The following is a 22618-nucleotide window of genomic DNA, read 5'->3' on the forward strand; positions in this document are numbered from 1 at the left end:
TTGAAGCAAAGTTGGCCCAGGTGCTGAGAATGGCTCCATGGCCTCCACCTCTAGTGCTAGAACGGTTCCGGTTGCAACAGAGCAACACAACAGATGGGCAGAACATCGCCCCCTAGGGGGCATGCTGTGTGGATCCTGGTCGAATGCATATGGGAGTCTGTCTCTCTGCCTCCCTGCTTCTCACTCCAGAAAAATACAAAAAAAAAAGAAAAGAAAAAAAAAAAAAGGAAATATTATGCCCAGGAAGCAACATGCCTATTTCCTGAGGGTTCATGAACAAATCCATTAACCTTAAGGGATTCTTGACAAACAAATAGTTAAATCTACTACTCTTAATAATAAGGATAAGTATTTATGCTGACTTTAATAACATTAGTTACAACTAATAAAATATTTACTAACTTAATTATTAGTTGTAATAATATCAATCATATGTCTCTAGGAGAGCAGGGAGACATGTATTTGACAGGCTCTGGCTGGGGATACCAGCAGAATTGTGATGTGCCTTTTGGTGGAGACGCGAGATGAACCTGAGGAGTTGAGCCAGCCCAGGTGCAGCCACCCTCCCCAGGCTCCATGGGTCTGGGAAAAGGTGGTAGTTGGATGCCAGCAGTCTGCATGCCAGCACTCTACCTGCACTGGGGAGCTGTGTCTTTTTGCTTAGTCATCATTATCTTCTGTGATGAACAGAATGTGTTCCTGAGTCTAACTCTTGGCCCTAAATGAATGTGCCAGAAATGAGCAGACCAGGAAGCAGAGGGAGGGCACTGGAGAGCTGAGAAGACAACTTTTAGGACTGGTCCAGCACACAGAAACCACTGAGTCATGCTTTACTATTTGCCACTTACTGTGCTTGTTCCAGAAGAGACACAAAGGACCCACTTCCTTTGACGTGTGGTGAAGGTGGGTTGTAGCTAATGATGTGTATTAGTCCACGTGATTTCCCTTGGCCCAGCCCAGAGTCCTAGTCATGGACAAGTCAGGGAATATTCCTCCTTGATTATTAAGCTGGTAAACTGAGTGGCTGTCCCCACCCTCTGCTCTTGGCCTCCTTCATAGGCCCCAAGTGGGGCTGAGAATGCCGAGCAGTCCTTTCTTGGGGAAACCCAATGCTGTGTGGACTTTCGCTCCCCCTGAGTCACCAAGGTGATCTGACAGCTCCATGGGTGGCTTGGTTGGAATTCCATCCTATGTGTTCATTTGCACGTAGGTTCCTGGACCGGACATTGGTGTCCTTTGTTGGGTTCAAGGCGCAACATTTTGATAATAGAAGCAGTTCTTGGGCAATAAACTCACGCAAATATAAAAATATTTTTTATTTTTTTTTTCATTTTTCTGAAGCTGGAAACAGGGAGAGACAGTCAGACAGACTCCCGCATGCGCCCCACCGGGATCCACCCAGCACGCCCACCAGGGGCGACGCTTTGCCCACCAGGGGGCGATGCTCTGCCCATCCTGGGCATCGCCATGTTGCGACCAGAGCCACTCTAGCGCCTGAGGCAGAGGCCACAGAGCCATCCCCAGCGCCCGGGCCATCTTTGCTCCAATGGAGCCTTGGCTGTGGGAGGGGAAGAGAGAGACAGAGAGGAAAGCATGGCGGAGGGGTGGAGAAGCAAATAGGCGCTTCTCCTGTGTGCCCTGGCCGGGAATCGAACCCGGGTCCTCCGCACACTAGGCCGATGCTCTACCGCTGAGCCAACCGGCCAGGGCAAAAATATTCTTAACAAGGAATGCTCTTTTAAAATCCCAATTTTTACTGGAAAATTGGCTGGAGATTTGGAGATTTTGTGTTTTTTAATAGCTATGATCTCGATGCCATCATTAAAGGTAAGGAGAGCAAAATAAAAAAAGAGAGAAAGAGAGAGAAATTTAGAAATAGAGGGGTGACACTTTTCTTAAATTCTATTGGCAAAAATAGTATCAGTGAAGAGAAGAGTCCTGTCTTAGGAGAAGAAAGCTGAATGACCTCAGGAAAAAATTGTCAGATTCAAGCCCCAGCCATTTATTTATTTATTTATTTATTTATTTATTTATTTATTTATTTATTTATTTATTTATTTATTTGAAAGAGGAAGGGAGAGAGATAAGAAGCATCAACTCATAGTTGCATCACTTCAGTTATTCATTGACTTACTTTCTTTAGATTTCATTTTATTGATTTTAGAGAGAGTAACGAGGGAGAAGGCGAGGCAGAAAGGAGTGGGAAGCATCAACCTGTAGTAGTTGCTTTTCATATGTGCCTTAACCAGGCAAGTTCAGGGTTTTGAGCTGGTGACCTCAGCATTTCATTTGGACACTTGATCGCTTTTTCCACTGTGCCACCACAGGTCAGGCAACAATGTCAGTTTTTATTTGGGTCTCAGTTTTTAGATTTTACTTCCTTGGGGGGGCTGACCCTTCCTGACCCATCCTGCTGCATGCTCCCACCAGCTCTTTCTCCTCAGGTAACCTAGCCTATAAGCCCATGAGAACAGGTATATTGTATAGTCAGCCTCTAACATAGTGCCTGGGCTATGGTGGGTGCTCACGAAAGAACTACAGATTGACAAACGTGACTGCTCAAACCCTTGCTCACTTTACTTTCCCTACAACCTAATTTTGTGTACTGTTCTGTTTCTACCTCCCAGGGCAATATCGTTTCCATATTTTTTTGTATTTATTCATTTTCGAGAGAAGAGAGAGTGAGTGAGAGAGAGAGGGAGAGAGAGAGAATGGGCGAGGAGCAGGAAGCATCAACTCCCATATGTGCCTTGACCAGGCAGGCCCAGGGTTTTGAACCAGCAACCTCAGTGTTCCAGGTCGATGTTTCTTCCACTGCGCCACCACAGGTCAGGCTGTTTCCATATTTTTTAATGTGTGTATTTCTTATGAATTCAAGTAAAATATGAACTACTGGTGAATGGGCCTCAGTTTTATTCTTCCTTGCATTCCCCTGGCCAGCAAGAACAGTACTGAAAACCTAATGGGGGGGAGGGTGTTATAAATACTTCCTGATCTATTTAGTGAATGGATAAGACTAGGCCCCAAATTAACAAGATCTTTCTTTCTTATTTCTCCCCACCCTCCTCCATGGTCTATGACTTATTCCATTTACCCCATGGCTCTAACCTTCGTTGGCCCCAGATCACTCAGCCAAAATAAGAAGAGATGGAGCCCATAATTAAGCCTACTCAAAAGTGTCTTCACAAAAACATTCTCTTCAGAACTTAAAAAAGCCAGATTAAACTTCCCATAATCCTTTATTAGGGTCCTGAGACACAGCAGTTACCCCCTTAATTCGAGTGATAGAACCAACCTAGCAGGTTGGTAATGAGAGCCCTTTGTCTCAGTTTTCCCATATGTATAATGGGGTTAATAACACCTGCCTCCTACTTTCTACACAGAAACATGGTGAGATAATGTCATAACATGCACAGCAGTCCTCAGATGAAAGGTACCATATAAATACCACATGCTATTAAAGGCCCTTGGCCTGTGGAAGATCATGGAGACTTTATTGCTTACGGTGATCACAGCAAGATGGATGAAAAGCCAGGGGTTTGCACCCAAGGACTTCTTGGCGCTGGGACTTGGCAGCTGCCCATGAGAATTAGGATCTGTACATGAAGCAAGGCCCTAAAATCAATTTGGCAATAATCCCAGAATGCTTTAAAATTTAAAAAAAAATTATAAAATAACTGACTATGGTCAAATACTTGATCCAAATTGGTATTCTATTAAATACCCTTCATCCACTCCCCAGAGATCTATTCCTCCTGGGGCTTTTAATCTAATAACTGACTGTTCTCTCTAGATGCTGCACAGTCACCACTCTGGGACTTTCTCACTTTTTCAGTATTTTGGAGCCTGAATTTTTCTTGTTCTTGTTTTACACTTTTATCTTGCTGGGAGATATCCTCAGTAGCTTCCTCAAACAGGCATATTAAAAACAAATGCTTAGTTATGAATGTCTAGACATTTTTTTTTTATTTTGCCTTCAATGTAAGTGATAGTTTGTCTGGGTAGAGAATTTAAAGTTGGAGCTAGTTTTTTCCTAGAACTCTGTCGGCCTTCTTTCACTGTCTTCTAGTTCCCAGTGTCACTGAGGAGAAGTCTGGTGCCAGCCTGATTCTTGTTTCTTTGTAGATGATCTATTTTCTTCATCTTAAAATCTCAGAGGGTTTTCCTTCCACTTTACCATTTTAAAATTTCACAATGATATGTCTTAATGGGGGTCTGTGCTACAGACTTGGTGAGTCCTTTCAATTTAGAAATGTTTATCTTTATCTTCAAAGTTTTTTCATACAGTATCTTTGATAATTTTTTTCTTTGTTTTTCTGAACTCTTCACTTTTACCTCGTAGTTGTTATGAGCTGAGTTATCTGTGCCAAAATTCACATCTTGGAGCCTAATCACCAGTACCTCCAAATGTGACTCTATTTGAAGATAGGGCCTTTAAAAAGGTGATGAAATTAAATTAATACCACTAGGGTGGGCCCTAATCAAGTATACTGGTATCCTTATAAGACAAGGAAAATTGGACACACAGAGAAACACCATGTGTGCATGCATAGAGGAAAGACCACAGAGGATGCAATGAGGAGGTGGCCATCACAAGCCAAGGAGAGAAGCCTCAGAAGAAAGCATATGTGACAGCACATTCACCTTGGACTTCTAGCCTCCAGAACTGAGGGACAATAAATTTCCATGTCTAAGCTACCTAGTCTGTGGTATTTTGCTATGTCTGTTATGGTAGCCTTAGAAAACTAATACACTGATCAAGTTCAAGTGACAAATATAGAAATAAACAAATTTTAATGGGTTTCTTTTAATAAAGAATATTTATTGGCCCACTTAACTAAATCATCAAAGGTGGTTGGTTGGCCATGACCACTGCTGAATTCAGGGGGCCAACCAATATCACCAGAAAATGACTTCTTTCATCTCTTAGCTCTATATTCTTCTGTTCTGCTTTTATTCACAGATCCTGGGTGGGGGTAGAGTTACATGCTCCAAGATTTATGCATAGTGGGAAAGAATATCTACCTTTTTCCTGCAGCTCAAAAAATATCTTCTTTTTCTTCATTGTTCTCTTTTGAGCCACATGTTCTGAGCCAAATACTGAGACCAGGAAGTGTAGTGCCCTGATTATCTAATCTGGTATTACATACTCCTCTTCTGAGCTGAGGGTGTGGAGTCATCCCCATGTAAACTGAATGAGTGTGAATGAAAGAGCAATGGTTGTCTTATATCAGAAGGAATAAATGCTGGGGTGCTAAAGAATAGCAAAGATTTGTACGTGCTAGGATAAATTTAGCATTTTGATTTATATGTGTCTGGTAAGAAGAGCATAGCTGCAATTCATTAGCATAAATCTGAGGTATTTAGTAGTAGAGAAATGGCGGGTGAAAGGAAGTAAGGATTAGATTTAAATAGTATATATTTAGCGAGCATCTACTCTGTATTTTGGAGGGAAGTGAAGATGAAGACAAAGAACATATTTATCTTCAGTGAGTGTGTGTGTGGTCAGTGATTGTTGTGGAGTTTCCATGTGTGGCACCTTTCCATGACATTTGTCTTTGCAGTGGGATGGGGAGTTATGACTTGTCTTATTCATCAACACTTGAAGCTCTATGAGAGAGCTCTGGGAAAAGAAATTCATTCCAGGGGGAGTATCATTACTAGTCCTATATCCTTAGAATTGTGTTGATTTTAATAACCTCTGTGAATGGATGTGCCCATGCACCTTTCTTTGATAGATAGCTTCCAAACTGATGTCAGTGTAGAGAAAATGGGCATTATTTCTGTTAAGAAATCTAAGAGTCAATGAGATTGGAACATGCTTTGCAACTATCCTCAGGAAACCCATTTCTGGGGTTGGTTCCAGGTTCCATTACTGACTCATTGGATAGCCTTTGGTCTGCAATTCATAGCTCATTGCCTCAGTTTCCCCATTTGAGAACAAGCCCAACCAGACTTGTTTCCTTCTCTAAGATGTAATATGTAATTAGAGTTTTACTCTTCTTTTCTTAATGTTTATTAAATTTATTGGGGTGATATTCGTTAATAAAATTTTATAGGTTTCAAGTGTACAATTTTAATTTGTATATTGTATTGCATGGGTTGCCACCCCAAATCAAGTCTCCTTCTGTGGCCATTTATTCCTCCTTTACCCTCTTCTACCTCCTTCTACCTGCCCCTCTTTCTTCTGGTAGTCACCATACTGTTGTCTGTGTGTGTGTGTGTGTGTGTGTGTGTGTGTGTATTTTTTTTTTTTGCTTAATTTCTTCGCCTTTTTCACCCAGCCCCTAACTCCCCTCCCCTCTACCAGCTGTCAGTCTGTGCTCTGTTATCTATGATTCTGTTTCTATTTTGTTTGTTAGTTTATGTTGTTCATTAGATTCCACATATAAGTGAAATCATATGGTATTTGTCTCTCTCTGACTGGCTTATTTCACTTAGCATAATACTCTCCAGGTACATCCATGCTGTCACAAAAGGTAATATTTTCTTCGTTTTTACAGCCAAGTAGTATTCCATTGTGTAAATGTACCATAGTGTCTTTATCCACTAATTTGCTAATGGACACTTGGACTGCTTCAAAATCTTGGCTATTGTAAAAAACACTGCAATGAACATAGGGGTGCATATATTCTTTTGAATTAGCATTTCAGGACTCGTAGGATATATTTGTAGAAGTAAGATCACTGGGTCAAAAGGCAGTTTCACTTTTAATTTTTTGAGGAACCTCCATACTATTTTCCACAGTGGCTGCACAAGTCTGCATTCCCACCAGCAGTGCATGAGGGTTCCTTTTTCTCTGCAATATTGATTTATTAATAATAGCCATTCTGACAGGTGTGTGGTTTTAATGTTCATTTCTTTGATGATTAGTGACATTGAGCATCTTTTCATGTCTATTGGCCATCTATATGTCCTCCTTGGAGAAATGTCTGTTAGGTCCTTTGCCTATTTTTTAATTGGATTTTTTGTTTATTTTGTTTTATGGTGTTGAGTAGTATGAGTTCTTTATAAATTTTGACTATTAACCTCTTATCAGAGCTTACCAGAAGTATCATTGGCAAATATGTTCTCCCATTCAGTGGATTGTTCTTTCATTTTGTTGATGGTTTCCTTTTCTGCGCAAAACCTTTTTACTTTGCTGCAGTGACATTTGTTTATTTTTTCTTTTATTTCCTTGCCCAAGGAGATGTATCAGAAAAAATATTGCTATAAGAAATGTTTGAGCTTTCATTGCCTCTGTTTTCTTCTAGAATTTTTATGTTTTCAAGTATTGAATTTAAGTCTCTAATCTATTTTGAGTTAATTTGTGTGTATAGTGTAAGAAGATGGTCTAATTTCATTTTTTGCACATATCTGCCCAATTTTCCCAACACCATTTATTGAATAGACTCTCTTAGCCCCATTGTATGTCCTTGCCTCTTTTGAGTTTTACTTTTCTTCCCCTCCTAAATTTATTTCTTCCCACAAGCTGCTGTCACTGCCAACTAATCTTAGTTAGAAGGGAAGTGGTATTCATTACCATTATCATTATTATCATCATCTCATAACTACCACAGTAATGATAGCTTATATCTATTAAACACTTTCCACAAATCAAGAACTTTAAGTGATTATTTTTAACAACACTTCATGGTAAGTGGTCTCATTAAATTATCCCTATTTAACCTATGAGGAAACTGAGGCACAGAGGGGCTAATATGGATTAGCCTCTCTGGAGTCATTGTTCTTATCTATTATACATTGCTATCTGCCTGAACAGCAGAAAGTCATAGGGCTTATGGAACAACACCAACTTCTAGCCCAAGACTGCCCAACTTAAGTGGCCAGAGAACTACAACTACTTGGGAGATTTAGAGAGCAATTTAATGGTCGTGGAGCCTAACACTCAGTTCATAGATGAGGTCGTTGAGGTTAAGAGATTGAGTAACTCACTCAAGTTCATTCCTAACAGAATCTCTTTATCAACAATGATTTCCAAATACTGTTAGAGCCAACATCAGAGCTCATACATTAATTGCTAATTAACAAAATATTCTACTCCTCTAAAATTGTTTTTCAATGACAAATAGAGAAGTTGCAAGCACATCTTTCTGATATGGGTTCTTTTCACTTCAAGAACCGAATCAGATTTTTCACATTCATGTGTTTCATCCAACTCTTAAAATTCTTGCCAGTGTGTTCATGGGCTCCTCCTTGCTGTTCCACAGTATATACTGTTGATGTCATCTGATATCACAATGTCATCTGATATAGGAATTTTGTCATTAGCTCTTCTTTATTCTCTTTAAATATTATAGGGGTGTTTTTTATTTATTTGTTTGAGCTTTCAGGCTGGTTTTAGAAGCTTTTAGAAGTATTTATTTATTTATTTCTGCCCTGAGAAGTAAAAGTTTGAGTCATATCTCTGTGGGCTTTTTGCTCTTCAAATGCTAGATAAATCAATTTCTTTAAAATTTAGGCCATTGAGCTTTGTTTCAACATGAAACAAGCGTTAAAATGTCTTTGTACGTAAGAAGTTCCATAACAGACAATACACAGCCACCAGAGATGAATGAATTGCCCCAACATTAAATCAATTTTTCAGATAATGAATGAGGTAACTTTTTTTCAGTCACTGTGGGAAATCATCATATTCAGATTTACTTATCCCAGTACAAACTTATAGCTTATAGTTTTACTAGCATCCTTTTCACTCTTTATGATTTTATTTTGAAATGTATTATTTCTGTTACTATTTTAATCATGACTTTTATATTTTAATAAATCACATTTGAGGTTTTGATCCAATTTTCACATTGGCAACATACTATATAATACAATAGTTAATATAAAAATGTTAATTGAACATTAATGATAACATACAAATGAGGTCAAATACTTTAGCTGAGACAAACCACTTTCTATTAATTCAGTGCTGGTCAGATTAAGCCAATTCAATATTTGGTAGGGCATGAACAACTTTTAAAAGTATAGCTTTTATTGGAAATTACATAATTTTTTTGTAATAATAATCTTTTGTTTCCAAATCTGCAAAATAATTTAAATTAAAATTTCCATTGTTTTCCTCCTGGAAATGACCAAACCATCTGTAGCCAACTTGATAGATTATCGGCCAATCCTTATAGCTGGTGGGACCCACTGGGAGAAACAATGTTCCAAGGGTTTATTCTGGAAGGATCTGTTTGTCTTCTAGAAATTTAACCACAAAAGTTAGATTCACATATCTCAGACAACTTTGTGGTCTTTTACCAAATCATTTGAATTTGTCTCGGAGAGGTCCTGTTTCTGACTTAAATCTGTGTCTAACACAGTGGTACCAGTTGGAGGTTTAAGTAGGAACTGAAAGGGCCCCTTTCTCAGCAATATTGTTTTTGGTACCCATGTGAACAAAAATAACACAGAAGGAGGAACAAAATATTATTCATGCCTGGCATGGGCTCCTTAAAGATTTCACAAGACAGGGGTCTGCTTTTTCCCTTTGTCATGGATTGTATAGTGTCACTCCAAAATTCATATGCTGAATTCTGACCCCTCAGTATGTCAGAATGTGTTTGGAGATAGAGGCTTTGAAGAGGTCATTAAGTTGAAACGAGGTCATCAGAGTGAGTCCTAATTCAATATGATTGGTGTCCTTATAAGAAGATGAAATTAGGACACAGAGACACACAGAAGGAAAACCATGCAAAGAAACAGTGATAAGACAGCCATCTACAAGTAAGTTAAGGAGAAAAGCATCAGAAAAAACCTAACCTTGTCAACACCTTGAACTCAAAATCAGATTTTTATCTAGTAGTAGTTCCCTCAGCTTGAGAAACATCTTTTAGCACTCTTTGTAATGTGGGTATACTAGTGACAAACTCTCTCAGCAAACTTTTATCTCTCTAAAAATGACTTCATTTTATCTTCATTTTTGAAGGCGTTTTTCATGGTGTGTGCATTAGAGGTTGGGAAGAATGTTTTTGGACTGATATTTATAGGTAACTTTTATTCTAAGACTGTATTAGTTCAATACCTCCATTAAAAAGCAAATTACAGCCTGACCAGGCAGTGGCGCAGTGGATAGAGCATCGGACTGGGATGCGGAAGACCCAGGTTCAAGACCCTGAGGTCACCAGCTTGAGCGAAGGCTCATCTGGTTTGAGCAAAAGCTCACCAGCTTGAGCCCAACGTCGCTGGCTCAAGCAAGGGGTTACTTGGTCTGCTGAAGGCCCGCGGTTAAGGCACATAAAAATAAAAAAAAGCGCTAATTACAAAAAAGTCCCAATAGTGTGAACCAAAGATTTTGAGAGAGTGCTGAGACTGCCGAGGCTACATTGTAAAGGGTTGCTTTTGACATGGAGAAATGCTATGTACGCTCTCTTATAGAATGCTAAGAGCTCAGCCTCTACAGATGTCTGCTTTAAAACCAAGGGGACTTTATTGTAAAAAAAATGCTTCAGGAAGATGAAGCTTTTGATAAAAGTGACATACCAGATGGGGTCTTATACCACATAAAACACACTTGTAGGAAGAAGTATCAATATATGAAAACCCTATTCTTTTTAAACGCCCCTTTCATTAGGATTTATTATAGTATCAGTTGTTCATTCATTCATAAGCGTTTGTTAAGCAATGCAGAGGTATTGTTGGAGAATATGAAACTGGGTTGGCATGGCATCTGTTTTGTGAGAACTTGTTGGATAGCTGGGGACACAATCCATGAGCACAGGATGGCACAGCAGTCAGACACATTGACAAGGGCATCATGCTAGAGCAGGATTTAAAGGCCCAGGTAATGCGGAATGTGAGGACAAGGGGGCGGGGCTGACATTGGGATGGGAAATATTTCTGGAAGAGCTAGATTTTGATACTCACTTAGAAGGAGGTGGAAGCTGTGGATTAGAGAAGAGAAATTATGGGATTTGAGGAAAAACTGTTGGGTAAAGGAATTAAAGTATAAAAACATCAGAATTGACTTGGCAAAACATTTGTTTAGCTAGGGCATAGGCAGCAAGGTAGGAAGAAGGTAGACTGCAGACGCGTTGGCATGGGGAGGTACAGGCTACATGGAGCCGAAGCTCACGGGAAGTCTTGACTACAAACTGAGAGGCTGTCGTTTGGTATGAAAGGTAACTGGGAAGCACTAAATGAAAAACTGCCATAGGAAATAAAGAGTTTGTAAAAGGACCTCTGGAACAGAGAGCTGAAGGTTGGAGACCAACTAGTAAATTGTAATCATCCAACAGAAACAAAATGCAAGCCACACATGAAATTATAAATATTCTTACAATCACATTGGAAAAGAAACAAAAATTAATTTAATAATATAACTTATTTTTCCTGATATCTAAAAATCACAATGTGTCAACATGTAACCTTTTTAAAAGTTAATAATTAACAAAAACAAAAAAAAAGTTAATAATTAACTATTTAACAGTTTCTTATTTTTATTTTTTAATTAAATTTACTGGGGTGACATTGGTTAATAAGATCATATAGGTTTCAAGTGTACATTTCTACGATACATGAACAGTATTTTTTATATTGAGTCTTTGAATGCCAGTGTACACTTATACTCACAGCACATCTCAATTTAGATGTTAAATTTTCATTGGATATATTTTATCTGTATTTAGATTTTATAAAATTTACAATTAAAAGCAAGTGGCTTCCCACACTCAAGTTGTTCCCAACATACTTAAATGTTTTTCAATAACTGAATTGAGTATTAGATAATGAATTAAAATTAATTAAAATTAAAGTGTAAAAAAATTCAGTTTCTCCACTGTACTAGCCATACAGTAAGTGCTCAACGTCCTCCTGTAGCCTGTGTCTACTATGTGAAGAGCGCAGGTGTGGAGGCTTATCCTGGGGGAAAAGGTAAAAGTAGGGGCTGACGTAGAGAGGGTTTCCATCAGAATTGTGCTTATCTTGATTCACTAAGGAGCAGAGGGAGCAAATTAATTTTGTTCTGAAAAAGAATAAAGATGGGTTCTTTGTGTCTACAAACATTACATCATAAGTTCCCTGACAACAGGGACACACAATTGTACTCACATTTCTTTTTATCCTCACCCAGTGCAATGCCTGATATATGGCAAGTAATATTTTATTTTTATTTATTTATTTTTTTGTGACAGAGACAGAGAGAGACACAGAGAGAGGGACAGATAGGGACAGACAGACTGGAAGGGAGAGAATGAGAAGCATCAATCCTTCGTTACTGCACCTTAGTTGTTCATTGATTGCTTTCTCATATGTGCCTTGCCTGGGGGGCTACAGCAGATGGAGTGACCCCTTGCTCAAGCCAGAGACCTTGGGTTCAAGTTGGTGAGCCTTGCTCAAACCAGATGAGCCTGCACTCAAGCCAGACACCTTGGGGTTTTGAACCTGAGTCTTCTGCATCCCAGTCCGACACTCTATTGATTGCGCCACTGCTTGATCAGGCCATGGCAAATGCTTATTAACAGGCTTCTCAGAATACCATGGTTTGTTCATGTTTGTCTGAATTACAAACCCATGTTCATCTCCTACTCATTATTGGCATCTGATTGCAGAGAGGGGATGTGGAAGCATGTTCCTATCTGCCTCTCAGGGTCCCTGAATTAAAGATTGTTGAGTGGAAAGTCAGAAAAGGAGGTTGAACAGAGCTTGATCTGGATATTCTCCCTTTTTTATTATTTTCTAGTCATTTTCCCCTTTCTACCCTCGTTTCTTCTTCCATTGTATTAGAATTAATCTCTGAAACAAACACAGAGAATGATTCCAGCATTATAAAAATCTGGGAACTTCTCATCTTCACCTCTGATTTCTATGAAGAGCCATGGTTGCTGCTGTGTGACAGAGCAAGGTCCGGTCAACCCTGCAGAAGGTGCCCCGACTCGCATCCCAGCCAAGATGAGAGTGAGTGGGTAGTCCTGCCACTACCTGCCAGGCCATTCCATTCACTATTGGGACTTATTAGAACACTATGCTCCCTGGGGCCCCACAAGGCAGCCTTCAAGTGTGAGATATATATTTTGTAACACTTTTTCAAGAACTTCTTTTTAGTACAGTTTTGGATTTACAGAATAATTGAACAGATAGTATAGAGTTCCCCATACCCCTCCCCCACCATTTCCCCAAGTCACATCTTGCATTAGTGTGGTACATTTGGTAAAATTAATAAGCCAGTATAAATGCATTGTTATCTACTAACGTCCACAGTTTACATTAGGGTTTACTCTTTATGATGTACACTCGGCGGGTTTTAACAAATGCATAATGACATGTAGCCACCACGACAGTATCATAGAGAATAGTTTCACTGCCCTAAAAGTCCCCTGTGCTTCAGGTAGTTAAGAAATCAAAAGGACAATAATATTTCATGACATGTGAAAATTATGTGACTTCAAATTGCAATTTCCATAAATAAAGTTTTATTGGGATACAGTCACATTCATTTGCTTACACATTATCTATGGCTGCTTTTGCTTTACCACAAAATTGAATAGTTGTACCAAGGACATCTGGCCTACAGAACTGAACATATTTACTGTCTGGTCCTTTACAGGAGAAGGTTGGTGACTACTAGCCTAGTAAATAAGTTCTGGAAAGTTTGAATTGTCACCTCTCAGCACTTAGCAAGGGAATAAGAACCTAGTAAGCTTCTACTTTAACCTGACCCATTTAAGATATAAAATGTCCTGTCTGGAATGTTAGCAATTACTTCCATAGTCATCTTTCTCTTGGGGCCTGGAATCCCTCTGCCATTTTGCTGATGCATCTTTATCACTTCTGTCTTGATATGTACAGTTGAATGTTCATAAATCATCAAACTGTGGATCAAGGATTCACTCATTTGTTCATACATTGTCCCTCCCTCCCTGCAACGAATGTTCACTACTATTTGTTTTTTGTTGTGCACAGTCCTAGTTAGCAGAGACTTAAAAAGCACCTTCATTCTTTAAGGAGGTCAGAAATGAGCGTGGGCGGCCAGGCAGATAAAATCACATCAACACAGTGTGGTAAGTGCCTCAGGCACCACTAATAGAATCATAGGCCCAAGAATCAAAGAACCACCAATCATTTATTTAACAAATGTCTACTAGGTATCTATTAAATGCCAGATATGGTGCTAGGTGTTGGGAATATTATGGTGGGCAAGACAGATCTAAAAGAGCTTTAAGTTTAACTTATAATTATCCTACTACAGGAAGAATTTGAGGCCATCTGTTGCAATCCTCTTATCTATCTGATGGAAAACCCTTGTATAGCTCTCTTAGCAAGTGCCATTTCCATGAACATGGTTTATCTCCAGGAATAGAAAACTCATGGATTAATTTATATCTAATGTTAAATAATAGTAAATGTTTGTTTTTATTCTTTATTTGATTTATTTACCCCGTGCCTCTCAGTAGAAATTATATATCAGATTTCAGAGCTAAAAAGTGCTTGCTAGACATCTAAACTCATTTTTTTCCTGTGATTGCTTAAAGTCTAATCAGGTGTTCCCTGGGGAGCCTTCCACATGACTAAGGACACATGATCTCCCTCCTTTGTGACTCTGCCTTCCCCTAGGTGTTGTGCCTTTCCTAGGTGTTGTGATGGCAGAGGAGAGAGTCAAGAATCACACTTGAGCCTGACCAGGCAGTGGCACAGTGGACAGAGCATCGGAATGGGATGTGGAGGACCCAGGTTTGAAACCCCAAGGTCAATGGTTTGAGTGCAGGCTCATCTAGCTTGAGCACAGGCTCACCAGCTTGAGCATGGGGTCACTGGCTTGAGCATGGGATCACAGACATGACCCCATGGTCTCTGGCTTGAGCCCAAAGGTTGCTGGCTTGAGCTCAAGATCTCTGGCTTGAGCAAGGGGTCACTCGCTCTGTGGTAGCCCCACAGTCAAGGCACATATGAGAAAGCAATCAATGAACAACTAAGATGCCATAACAAAGAATTGTTGCTTCTGATCTATCTCCTTTCCTGTCTGTCTGTCCCTATCTGTCCCTCTCTCCAACTCTCTATCTGTCAGTGTCAAAAAAAAAAGAAAAGAATCACCCTTAAAAGGGTTTAATGGGACAGTCTTGGAAGTGGCATACAACACTACTGTCCATCAACCATGGGAGGCTGAACTTCGAGGGAGACTAATAAATTTATTCTTGGTGTAGGTCCAGGAAGAGGAAGTAGGTTAAGTAATCAGCTAGTCAGTCTTTACTACGGTGGGATACTAAGAATCTGGTTGAATCAGGCTGTGTGTGCACAGGTTGCTCTCCACTCCTTATCATTCCCATTTATTTCTTCTCCTCTTACTTGTTCATACATAGTTCAGTTGAAAGACCCTTATTGAAACCTAGTATAAGGTAATGCCTACTCTGTTGAGGTAGGCATGAAATTTATATGAATACGTTCTAAAACATGCAGTCGGACCACAATGTGCCCCTTCAGGTCCCAGGAGTTGGTACCTGAAAGTAACCATGGGAAGACTTGTAATACTTGAACATTCTTTCATACACTCCACTAATGAAGATGAGAATTTTCTCCCCTATGCATTAACATGGTGTAAACTTTGCTACTAAAAAAAAGAAAAAAAAAATGAATCCCATCAATCAGCAACATCTGGGAGTTTGTTAGAAATGCAGAATTTCAGACTCCAGCCCAGCAGTACTGAATTAGAACCTGCAATTTAATAGGATCCTCACATTAAAGTTTGGGACTAGTGTAAAGTTGACCTAGTGTAATTCATAAAGTTAATACTTTGCTCAGTTGGGATCACAGGCTTCTGCGTGGGACACACTGTGCTGGTTCCTGGCTTAGGGAAATCTTTCTGAGCTTCCATGGAGTGAACTCATTCTGTATGACCTTTTAGATAAGATATAAAATTTTATGCTAGAACACATTTTAGGTATTTCTAATAATAATAGATGGATAAAAGAAAGAATGAAAGAACAACAGAAAGAAGAATAAATGAAAGGAAAAGAAAACAAGGAAGGAAGGAAGGAAGGAAGGAAGGAAGGAAGGAAGGAAGGAAGGAAGGAAGGAAGGAAGGAAGGAAGGAAAGAAGGAAAGTTGACCTAGCTAGAGTGATGTCTGGACCAGAAATGCACAAGCTGTCCAGGGATAAAACTCACTGGGTAGCTGCTCAGCTAAGACCACCCTTTCCTCTAATGTATATACTTACCATGCATATAAGTAACTAGGCATAACTAGGTATAAGTAACTTAAAATCACCTGTCCCTTGTGGTCACATTTGGATTATGGGCAATGGGCCAACTCTTAGCAATTTCTGAAACAAACTCTGATTTTACTACCTTCCTGCTTTCTCTGCTTGTATGAAAATTCCTATTTATTCTTAAAAGCAAGCTTACATGCTAATTCTCTTGTGATTCCCTAAATCCAAAAGTTACCCCTTGCCTTCAATACCCTTCTAGACAGACCTTCCAGTTCATGAAGCTGTGACCACCCTTCCACTGCTAGCCTCCTCTTGTCCTCCTAAAATCCAGACTGGCCTCTTCCCCTCTTTTCAAAAAAGGAAGGTGCTAACTAGCTCATCAGGTAAATACATCATGTTTAGGTACTGTGAGGAGAACAAAAGAGTGGTCCAGGTGTTTTAACAGAGGGCTTCTGGAGTCCTTAATAAAGTTTAGTAAGTGCACGAAGGAAGGCTTCTATCCAGGGAGAGAGGAGCAGTGAGAAGGGAAGCAGAGAATTCCATTCTTGGGCTGTCGGAGCAACTACGTTCTCTGCTTGTACACAGGTCTTTGTCACATGAAAAATTAACCTGGCCAAGATGGTTCTTTCTCAGCTTGGGTCTCCCCCAGGCAACACAGGGCAATAATACATTTACCCAATGGCTATGTGCATTAAGGGTGGGGAGATCTCTAAAAACTGCAGCTCTCAACCAGGATACAGGGTGGGGCAAGGCAGCTGTGTGTGTGTGTGTGTGTGTGTGTGTGCACGTGTTCCATGGGTGTGTATTCCAAACCTTGTGGGCTGAGCAGAAGGACTAATGGGCTTGTATATTTTGAGAAAGATTCCTTGGTATTCTATTTCATTTACCTGTGGATAACTATCTTACATGAACCAGTTTCTCTCATTCATTGATTCATATAGCAATCATGTCATAATGTACTATACACAGAGAGATTAATAAAACAGTTCTTACCTTCTAAGTGCTTACAGTCTTGCTTGCTTGAAATTGGCCCATTTATGAATTAGTCCAGTCCTTGCCTGTCCTGATTCTTCCCCACTTCCACCCCGGGGAAGACTCTGCAGCCCTCCCTACCATGCTCCTGTCCTCACTTAAAAAATAATTAGTAAACTTTATTTTTTTGAGCAGCCTTAGGTGTACAGAAAAATTGAGTAAGTATCCTCATATACCCCCTCACTCCCCACCCAGTTTCTCCTATTGTTAACATTAGTGTGATACATTTGTCACAAGTGATGAGCCAATATTAATATATTATTATTAAAATAAAGTCCACAGTTTATATTAGGGTTCATTGTTGGAGTACATGCTATGGGTTTGGACAAATATATAAAGACATATACTCATCGTATACTCATGGACCCACCACCATTATGATATCCTGCTGTTCTCAGGGTCTGCCTCCACGCCTCCCCTGCCCGTGACTTAATAAGGTGAGATCACGTTCAGTTGGGTATACATCAAGGTGGAGCATGTATTCAAGTTATCTGCCCCACCCCAAGATCTTGGCTGACTTAACACCCAGACATCTCTAAATTTCCACGGAACTGGACAGGAAATTACCCTGTGAATTTGGAAAGATCGGAAAGGAGATGACGAGAGGCTGTGTCCCTAGGCTCCGAAAGTTCCAAGAATCCAGCAGGCTAACACGGCAATTTAATTTCATGCTGAGCAGCCTCAGGGGTTTCCCAAGAAAGGCTAGAATTTTAGAAATGGCTTTTCTTTCATCTCGGTGACTCATTCCTCCTGAGCCCATCCCAGTTCTTTAATGGAGCATTTTCCGCATATAATTTCAGTGGTGCTACAATGTGTCTAATGAAGTAATAATTTATGGATGCACAGGGTATACGAGGCAGGAGGCCGGTCAGTTTAGTGAGTTCAGAAATGAAGCCAGGGCATCAACCCAATTTTTTATTTTATTTTATTTTTTGCAGAGACAGAGAGTCAGAGAGAGGGACAGACAGACAGGAACGGAGAGAGATGAGAAGCATCAATTACTATTTAGTTTTTTGTTGCGACACCTTAGTTGTTCATTGATTGCTTTCTCATATGTGCCTTGACCTGGGCCTTCAGCAGACGGAGTAACTCCTTGCTGGAGCCAGCGACCTTGGGTCCAAGCTGGTGAGCTTTGCTCAAACCAGATGAACCTGCACTCAAGCTGGCAACCTCGGGGTCTCGAACCTGGGTTCTCCACATCCCCGTCCGACGCTCTATCCACTGCGCCACTGCCTGGTCAGGTGGCATCAACCCAATTTAGAAGCTGCCCGTTTCCCAGGTTCCGCTGGCTGCCTCACATTGGGCCCTGAGAAACTTGAGATTGCTAAGGACCCTAACAATATATATATTTTATCTTTAAAATCGTTGTTCCAGGAAAGCAGTAAGGCAGATGGTAGTCATTCCAGTTTGCAATATTGCATCGGAATCTGCTGGCAGCAGGTCCTGCTGGGTTCAGGAGCTGTGAAGTTCCTCTGTAGAGGGATACTGATGTTTGGAAGGTAGAAATAAACAAATTCTTAATGGTCTGCTGGGCCACCCCAGGTGATGATTCAGGAGGTCAGGACTGTCCCAGTTCTTTTCCAAGCTCTCCTGATGATGTTCCTTCTCCATTCCAGACTCCAGTGAGCTGCATCTGATCCTGTTTGAGTGCCTTCACCACCGCTCCCGTGGTAGCATGAACTCCCCCTACCACGGAGCTCCTCATAACCTATTGTCACTGACTCCTTACACGTCCATAGCTCCCACTGGACTTTGTATTTACTTGGTGGGGTCTGGACAGGGACAGCCAGCTCCTAAAACAATGTTGGCAAAGTCACAGGTTAGCTGAATAAATGAATGAAGTGAATGGTGGTGGTGGCTCCACAAATGGTATCTCTGTGTCACAAAACAGAACTCTCACGGAGATTCACTGCTTCCCTCTTCAGCACATGCGCAGTCCATTTGGTCCTTAACTCCTTTCAGTTCTTTATCCTAAAACAGCTTTAGACCTCTTCATTTCTTTGTCCCTACCTGAGTTAAGACTCTGAGCATCTCTTATCAAAGTTGCCAGATAAAATATAGGATGCCCTCTTACATTGGAATGTCAAAAAAAAAAAAAAAAAAAAAAAAAAAAAAAAAAGAAGAAGAAGAAGAAAAAGAAAGAGAGAGAGAGAGAGAGAGAAAAAAAAACCTCATTTACTTATGAAGTTTTATAAGTAAGTTCCAAATACTTTTTGGGACATACTCATACTAACACTTACTCGTTGTTTGTATGAATTTCATATATAATTGGGTGGTTCTGTATTTAAACATTTAAAAATCTTTTAATTAAATTTATTAAGGTGACTTTGGTTAATAAAATTATATAGGTTTCCAGGGTAATAAGATATATACACGATGTATTAAAATTTTTATTGTGATAAAAAACACAAAGATTTACCTTTTAGCCATTTTTAAGTATACAATTTAGTGGCATTAGTACATTCACAATGTTGTGCAACCACCACCACTATGCATTTCCAGAACTTTTTCATTTCCCCAAGTAGCAAATAACTCCTTATTTCCATTTTCCCACATCCCCTCGTAACATCCATTATACTTTCAGTCCCTATGAATTTGCTTATTCTAGGTGCCTTATATAAGTGGAGTCAATCAATATGAGCCCTTTTTTGTCTGGCTTATTTCAATTAGCGTAATATTTTTCAATGTTCATACATATTGTAGCATGTATCAAAATTTTATTCCTTTTTTAAGTCTGAAAAATATTCCATTGTTTATATATCCCATGTTTGTTTATCCATTCGTCTGTTAATGAGTTGAGGTTGCTTCACCTTTTGATTACTTTGACTAATGCTGCTCTGGACACTGGTGTGTAAGTCCATGGTTTTCATTCTTTTTTTTTTTTTTTTTTTTGTATTTTTCTGAAGCTGGAAACGGGGAGAGACAGACAGACTCCCGCATGCGCCCAACCGGGATCCACCCGGCACGCCCACCAGGGGCGACGCTCTGCCCACCAGGGGGCGATGCTCTGTCCGGGGTGGGGCGTCGCTCTGCCGAGACCAGAGCCACTCCAGAGCCACTCCAGCGCCTGGGGCAGAGGCCAAGGAGCCATCCCCCGCGCCCGGGCCATCTTTGCTCCAATGGAGCCTTGGCTGAAGGAGGGGAAGAGAGAGACAGAGAGGAAGGAGGGGGGGGTGGAGAAGCAAATGGGCGCTTCTCCTATGTGCCCTGGCCGGGAATCGAACCCGGGTCCCCCGCACGCGAGGCCGACACTCTACCGCTAAGCCACCCGGCCAGGGCCGGTTTTCATTCTTTTGGGTATAGACCTAGAAGTAGATTTGCTGGATCATCAGGTAATTCTATGTTTAACTCATTTTTTTCCTTTTTATTGAATTTATTGAGATGACTCCAGACAAAATTACACTGCTTTCAAATGCACAATTCTATAACACATCATCTGTACGCTTTGAACGTTGTGTGTTCACCACCCTAAGTCCAGTCTCTGTCCATCACCGTTTATCCCCCACCTCCGCCTCTACCTCCCCCACCTAACCTCTCCCTCAGCAATCACCCCACTGTTGTTCGTTCGTATCCATGAGTTTTTTTCTTTCTTTTTTTTTCCCTTTCTTGCTCAATCCCTCCAGGAAGCATCAAACTGTTTCCACAACAGCCACATCATTTTCCATTCTCACCAGCAATTCACGAGTGTTCCAATTTCTCCACATCTTTACCAACAGTTGTTACTTTCTGTTTTTAAAAAATTATAATAACCTTCCTGATGATGTAATATCTCACACTCTTTTCTATTTTATTATCAATTAACTTGTAATAAGAACATTTAACATGAGATCTGCTCTCTTAACAGGCTCGATGTTGTACAGCAGCTGTCCAGAGCTTACTCATCTTGCATAAATGAAGCTTTCTATCTGTCGGGCAGCAACTCCCTACTTCCTCCTCCTCCAAGTGCCACAGTTCTACTCTTTGTTTCTATGAGTTTGACTCTTTTAGATTCCTGGTGTAAGTGGTATCGTGCATTATTTGTCTTTTTGTGATTGGCTTATTTAACTTTACATGATGTCCTCAAAGTTCACCTATGTTGTCATATATTGCAAAATAGCTTTCTTTTTAGAAGACATTCCACTGTGTGTGTGTATACATATACATATACATATACATATACATATACATATACATATACATATACATATACACATATATATTTTTTATTCATTTATCTACCATGGATTTTTAGGCTGTTTCTACAATTTGGCTATTCTGAACTGGGCTGCAATGAACATGAGAGTGCTAATACTGTATGTCTTTGAGATCCTGATTTTAATTATTTGGATAAATATAAACAAGTGGGATTTTATATATATAAATGTGTGTGTGTGTGTGTGTGTGTGTATAGATAGATTCTCCATACTGTTTTCCTTAGTAGCTACACCATTTTACATTCCCACCAACAGCATACAAGGGTACCAATTTTTTCACATTTTTTGACAACCTTTATCTTTTTTATAATGGTTATCCTAACAGGTGTGAGATCATGTCTCATTGTGGTTTTGAGTTGTACTTTCCTGATTATTACTGATGTTGAATATCTTTTCTTATATCTGTTGCCATTTGAATGTCTCCTTTGGATAAATGCCTAGTCAAGTCTCTTGCCCATTTTTAAATTGGGGTTATTTTTTTATTGATTATTTTTCTTATATATTTTGGGTATTATCTTATCTAGGGCTTGAAATTATTTTCTCTCCTTCCACTGGTTTCCCTTTTATGCTTCACTGTGGTTTTGATTTGTATTTCCTAATGAGTAGTAATGTTGAGCAGCTTTTTAAATATATTTATTGGTCATTTATATGTCTTATTTGGTGAAATGTTCATTCTAGTCCTTTGGCCATTTTCAAATTGGGTTGTTTTTCTATTATTGAGTTGTAGGAGTTCTTTGTATATTATGGAAATTAATCCCTGATACCATATATCAGATATATAATTTGCATATGTTTTCTCCCACTCCATGGGTTGTTATTTTAAGGGATCTTGTATTCTTATTTGTTAAGTCTGGTATGAGAGCTCTCTACACCATTGGTTCTCAGTCATGGGTGATTTTGCCTCACAAGGATATTTGGAAATGTCTGGAGATATTTTTGGATGTCACAACTAGGAAGGAGTGCCACTCAAAATCTATTGGGGGACCAGGAATGCTGGTAAATATCTTACAATGAATAAGACAGCCCCTGGTAACAAAAAAAAAAAAAAACTGTCTTGTCCCAGATGGCAATGATGCTGAGGTTGAGAAATTATGTACACTGCTGCTCTTCAACTCATCACCTTCCAGGATATTTGGAAGTGGCAGCTCCAATGAGGACACTGCTCATGGAGCTTCTCAGGGTCCTCTGACATGAGTTTTGCTGCTATCAGTGGCAGTGAGAGGAAGCAAATCACAGCAAGGGATACTTAGAAAAATCCTCTGTT

At 39.9% G+C, this 22618-nt stretch overlaps 1 non-coding gene across 1 annotated transcript; it reads right to left on the reverse strand.

The window, feature by feature from the left end:
• Positions 1–20364: 20364 nt before the first annotated feature.
• On the reverse strand, positions 20365–20440 carry TRNAA-CGC (transfer RNA alanine (anticodon CGC)). The gene has a single exon. It is a non-coding gene; the product is annotated as a tRNA-Ala (tRNA).
• Between the last annotated feature and the right edge of the window lie 2178 nt (positions 20441–22618).

Source organism: Saccopteryx leptura, chromosome 1 (assembly GCF_036850995.1).
Source record: "Saccopteryx leptura isolate mSacLep1 chromosome 1, mSacLep1_pri_phased_curated, whole genome shotgun sequence".
In the NCBI taxonomy this organism is placed as follows: Eukaryota; Metazoa; Chordata; class Mammalia; order Chiroptera; family Emballonuridae; genus Saccopteryx; species Saccopteryx leptura.